The sequence below is a fragment of the Plecotus auritus genome, assembly GCF_963455305.1.
Source record: "Plecotus auritus genome assembly, chromosome: 8".
Lineage (NCBI taxonomy): Eukaryota > Metazoa > Chordata > Mammalia > Chiroptera > Vespertilionidae > Plecotus > Plecotus auritus.
This window is the reverse complement of record NC_137782.1, coordinates 95,866,349-95,872,348: the sequence shown is the minus strand read 5'-3', so window position 1 is coordinate 95,872,348 and position 6,000 is coordinate 95,866,349.

Below are 6,000 nucleotides of genomic sequence, written 5' to 3'. Positions count from 1 at the left end.
TAACCTGCCATTTAAACCTATCCCCTTTGTTCTTAACTTAATTATTTTGTTAATTGACTGTTTTTGTTTCTAGAATTATTTGGTTGTTTTTCAAATTTTCTGTGCCCTTTCTCCCCCTCCCCCCTGAGTTTCCAGTTCTCTGCCAAATTTCTCAGTCTTGTTCAATAATCTTTTTTTTGTTGTTTGTTAATCCTCATGTGAGGATATTTTTTCCATTGCTTTTCAGAGAGAGTGGAAGGGAGGGAGAGGGGATGGGGGGGAGAGAAAGAGAGAGAGAGAGAGAGAGAGAGAGAGAGAGAGAGAGAGAGAGAGAGAGAGAGAGAGAGAGAGGCAGACATTGATGTGAAAGAGACACACCAATCAGTTGCCTCCGGCACATGTCCCAACCGGGGGTGTGGGAGTGGGAAGCGAACCCTCAACCCAGGTATGTGCCCTTGACCGGGAATAGAACACACAACCCTTTGGTGCTTGGTCAAGCTCTAACCACTGAGAAACACCATCCAGGGCCTTGTGTAATAATCTTTATGTACACAGTATTTACAGTTATTTTAAAATATTTGTTTAATAACCCTACCATCTAAAGATCCTAAGGGTTTGTTTCTCACCTTTTTTTGTTTGTTTGTTTGTTAAACCTCACCAAAGATATTTTTCCATTGGTTTTTAGAGAGAGTGGAAGGGAGAGAGAGAGACAAACATCGATGTGAGAGAGGCACATCAATTGGTTGCCATTCACACACGCCCAACCAGACTCAGGGATTGAGCCTGAAACTGAGGTTGACCAGAATCAAACCTGGGACCCTTCAATCTGCAGGCCGATGCTCTTATCACTGAGCCAAACTGGCCTAGGGCTGTTTCTTACCTTTTAATAAATTCATTTAAGTCTATGAATTGCATTTAAATAATTGCTTTGGTTGCATCCTGTAGGTTTTTTATATGTATACATGTTCTTATGCAGTTAAATATTTTGTCATTTCCATCTTTTTATATCCCATGGACTATTCAAATGTATGTATTTTAATTTCCAGATATATAGGAAGTCTGAGGCTACCATTGTACCTAATTTCTATATTTTTATTGCATTGTAAGAACAGGGTATCTATTATGTTGATTTATTTGCATGCTTCTGTTTGTTTTTGCTCTGGTGACTTAAGATTTTCTCTTTTTTCTTACTCAGAAATTAGTGGCCCGGTGCACAAAATTCATGCACATTAAAAGGGAATTAATTAGAGGAAATATTTTAATATTTCTATTCACGTCCCCCGGCCCAGCACTGGGTGTGGAGGCAGCCTCACATCCCCAGCCAAGCGCTGGACTGGGAGGCAGCCTCACGTCCCAGGCCGGCGCAAGTCCCTGCCCACCGACGCTGCAAGTCCCCACCTCCTGCCCACCCCCCGCCCCCACCTGCCTCACACACAGCCTCCTGCTGTTCGGTCCTTACGGTGTCATGGTGTGATAACCATTTGCATATTAGCCTTTTATTGTTATGATGATATCTGGCCCAACTTTTTTATTATTATGTATTATAAATTCCTGGAAATGTAATCACCCAGCCCAGGAGCCTGAATATTTGCTACATCCTGTCAAACTCTCTCCAGAAATGCTGTCCCCTACACTCCGGAGCAGTGCTAGCAGGTATCTGTTTCATCACACCCTCTCCAGTACTGAATATTGTGATTTTTAAAAAGTTCCAGGTATCTTTCCTTTTCAATTACTTGATTACCTTTGAAGTTAACTTTTCTCATGTATATTAGTTACTTTATTTCTTCTTTAGTTCAAGGTCTTTGCTCAGACATTTTCTTCTTTGAGTAATCCTATTTCATTTGAATTCATGGGAAGCAACAGCAGCTTCCATGAGGGAAGGTGGGGGGCTAGAGAGAGGAGAGTGGTGCTGGACCAGATGTGGTTGGCAATGGCTCCTGTTAAAGGTTAGATTGGAGGTGAGGGGGTTAAGGGAAGTGTTAGGTTCTGAGACTGAAATGTTAGGGTAAGGGCACACAGTCAAAGGTCACAATTTGGGAGGTTGGGCCCCTGGGGTCTGACGGGGAGGATGAGGATCAGACCCAGGTTTGGTGAGGGATGCAAGAGGGGAGTGGTCTAGCTGGGAAGGCCCATGGGTCTGGGCAGCTCCCTGGATTCAGGCACCCAGCACTCACTGCCAGTGCTGGGGCCACCGCACTGTCCAGGCCCCGCGAAAGCCAGACGGACCTGCAGCTTTAGCTCTGGCTGCGCTGGAGGGGCTGCAGGAGGTCGTGTGGCCCCCAAGCCTGTACCTCCTCGCCTCTGAGCTGGGCGCAAACCCCTCTTCAGGGAAACCACCTGAGTGGCCCCTCTAGGTGACGTCACCTGGTGACGCCATCAGCGGGGCGCGCCACACAGGCTGGGGAAGACTTTATGGAAGGAGGTCCTCTGTCCCCTAACCCCACCACCGCAGGCCCAGAGCCCTTGTCCCTGTGCACATGGACATCTGTAACAGGCACCCAGAGGCTGGGGTGGGAGCAAGGGGTTCCCACGGTGTCGGAAACTGCTCATCCCAAGGGTCCCATGGTCTCAGTGTTTCCACATGACTGGATGGCCTTGGTGTTATGCCACTACTTTCTGATACCAGTTTTGTACCTTAAATTCTTAAATTAACTGCAAGAACAGCTTCCCTCTTCTCCCTCCTGGGACTCAGAGTTCTGTTGCATACTCTCCTTTCAAAGGGCAGTTTCTAGTTCTTGGCCATGTGGAGTGTTGCTGACTTTTCATTCTAGGTTTGCATGTGGGGCATCCTGAATTCTGTGAGGATGGTGACTCTGTTTGTTCTACAGCAAGCCTATGAGCAAATAAATAGGATCCCCATTTTACATCTACTCTCAGACTGTAGTAACATTTCCCCAAGTGGGACTGGATCCTATAAACCAATTCCCATGCTCCACTACACTGAATAAGAATGAGGATCCGAGCTCATCTTTCACATGAAGAGCCAATGAGGCAGCCTCACGGCGCTGGACTGGGAGGCAGCCTCATGTCCTGGTGGTGCAAGTCCCTGCCTCCTTTCCTGCCCACCAGCTCCTGCTGTGTGCGCAGCCTGTTGAACCGTCGTTACTGTGACAGAGTAACGACAATTTGTATATTACCTCTTTGTATATATAGATGTCCTCACAGTGTGTCTAGATGTACTTTTTCTTATTTATCTTCCTTGGAATTCAGTGGATTCTTTCCATTTGTGGGTGTTTATATTTATTTTGGGAAATTTCTTGGCTATTATTCAACTGTTGTCACCCTGGGCTATTTTTATTTTATTTTTTTAATTTCTGAAATTCTTATTGAATAGGTAATGGAATGTCTGCATTTCTCCTTTATATCCCAACTTTATCTTCTGTATATTCTTTGTGATATTTTGGGTCATGTCCTCAACCTGGTTTTTCTGTCCCAAGGAATGTTTCCTCCTGAAGGCAGCCATCCCTCTGAGCTTTCAGGCCTATGATGATATGGGTTGCTGACCTCAAATACTTATTTATCTCCATATTTGAAATACTTTCCTATCTTTTAAAAATCATTCTATCTCTGAAGCAAGTTTATACATATATCTGCATATATGTGTGTATATGTGTGTGTGTGTGTGTGCATATATAAATGCACATGCACATTTTAAGCTAAAATCTTGTAACCTGTGATGATAATATTTTCAAACAGGACCAGGCTAAATTTTTATCTTCTGTGATGGCCTGAGAAGAATGAAAGAAAGAATGAAACTAAGTAGAAAATAGGCAAACTCCTTCTTAGGAATTGAGAAGGCAAAGAGTGTGTTCCTGCATTTTCAATATTTTTCAGGCCAAATTTCTCTGAGTTGGATACAATGATTCTGACTGTGTAGAGGTCCTGGAATAATTTTTGGTGTATTGGAATCCCCAGCTACCACAAACCTAGACTGGCCCCTTTTATAGTTAAGCCAGAATAAATAAACAACCAGATGGAGTAAAACCACAGTTAGGCCCTGGATAGATTTGGATGGAGTAGCTGGACTCCTAGATGTTAACTGCAAAGGCTAGCTTTGGTCATTTCAGTTCCCTCACAATAACTCAGACCCACAATTTACTGATCCCATGTTTTGGATGTCGCTTACCTGCATGTTGTCAAGAATTTACTGTACTTTTAGTAAGGTATCTACACTAATAAAAGAGAAACATGCAAATTGACCATCACTCCGCTATGCCCACCAGCCAGTCATGAGGGAATATGCTAATTAGAAGGACAAAGATGGCGGCCGCCCAGCTGCTCCAGGTGCGGAGTGGCCTGGCGGGGCAGGACGCCTGCTATGAGAGGGAGGGTGGGGGGTGAAGAGATCTACAGGAACGGCACTCCAGCGCAGCGAAGACGAAGATGGCAGACTCCGGCTGGAGTCTGCAGCAAAGATGAAGACAGCAGACTCTGACCGGAGTCTGTAGCAAAGACGAAGATGGCAGACTCCAGTCAGAGTCTGCAGCAAAGACGAAGACAGCAGACTTCGGCCGGAGTTTGCAGCGAAGCAGCAAAGACAAAGATAGCAGACTCCAGCTGGAGTCTGCAGCAAAGACGAAGAAGGCAGATTCTGGCCAGAGCGAAGGCCTGGGTCCCGGGTGCCAGAGGAAAATCAGTGCTGGAAGCCAAGGGAAGGAAGGCCTATTGCACAAATCTCTTCATGCAACAGGCCTCTAGTCTATATAATAAAAGCCTAAGCAACCATTATGGCAGAACAACCAGTTGCTATGATGTGCACTGACCACCAGGGGGCAGATGCTCAATGCAGGAGCTGCCCCCTCATGGTCAGTGTGCTCCCACAGGGGGAGAGCCGCTCAGCCAGAAGCCAGGCTCACAACTGCTGCTCCACAGCAGCGCTAAGGAGCAGTGAGCCGAGTGGTAAGGAGTAGTGAGCAAGGGGCGGTAAGGAGCAGTGAGCAGGCAGGCGGTAAGGAGCGAGGGGTCCCGGACTGCAAGAGGGATGTCCACTGAGGGGTTCTGGACTGTGAGAGGGTGCAGGCTGGGCTGAAGGACACCCTCCCACACCCTCAGTGCATGAATTTCATGCACCAGGCCTCTAGTTAACTAGTCTATATATATAAAAGCCTAAGCGACCATTACGTCCAAACGATCGGAACAACTGGTCGCTATGATGTGCACTGACCACTAGGGGGCGGCTGCTCAATGCAGGAGCTGCCCCCTGGTGGTCAGTGTACTCCCACAGCCAAAATCCCATGGCTGACCAACCTCCTGTGGTCCCTCCCCCTGGCCAGCTTGGTGGTCATTGCGCTCCCACAGCCAACATCCCGCAGTCCCTCCCCCTGACCAATCCCTCCCCCAGGCTAAGACTCCAGGCACCAGAGAATCTGGGTCCAGGAAGCCTGTAGGAGGAGAGCAAACCCGATGCTGATCAAAACAGAGTAGCAGTTTAGAGGGGGCATAAGGGGCAAGGCAGCAGCCTAACTACAAAGATGTAAAGTAAGCACCACCGCCATCTTACCACACTGTGCTGCTCACCCTTCTGCCCCAGTCAGCCACTAGCTTGTCCCTGGACCTTTCTGGGCTCCCAACAGCTGATCGCCTAGTGCTCCTATGGTGGTGTGCCACCATTGGCCAAAGTCAGCTACTTATCATGCTTGCGGGTGGAGCCCTGAGAAAATGTGAAGCTGAGGTAGGAAAGACGAACTGTCTGTCAGCAACTCCGCCCCGGGGAGAGTGAGATGCCCGAGGGTGAACAATGAAATAGAGCTGTATTTCCACCTCAGAGCATAGCTGGTGTTCAGGCCATTTTGGGGCACTCTGTGATCTTTTCTTGCTGCTACCTCAGCACATCTACTGGTACAAATCTAGATTGGGGCCTGCCAGCCAACCTCCCGTGGTCCCTCTCACCCTTCCCCTCCCCCCCCGCACAAATTCGTGCACCAGGCCTCTAATATAAATATAAATTACAAATAAAATTGAAGTCTTACTTTGACAAATAGCCGATTACAGTTCTGTACAACTCCTTACTGCTCCTTTCCA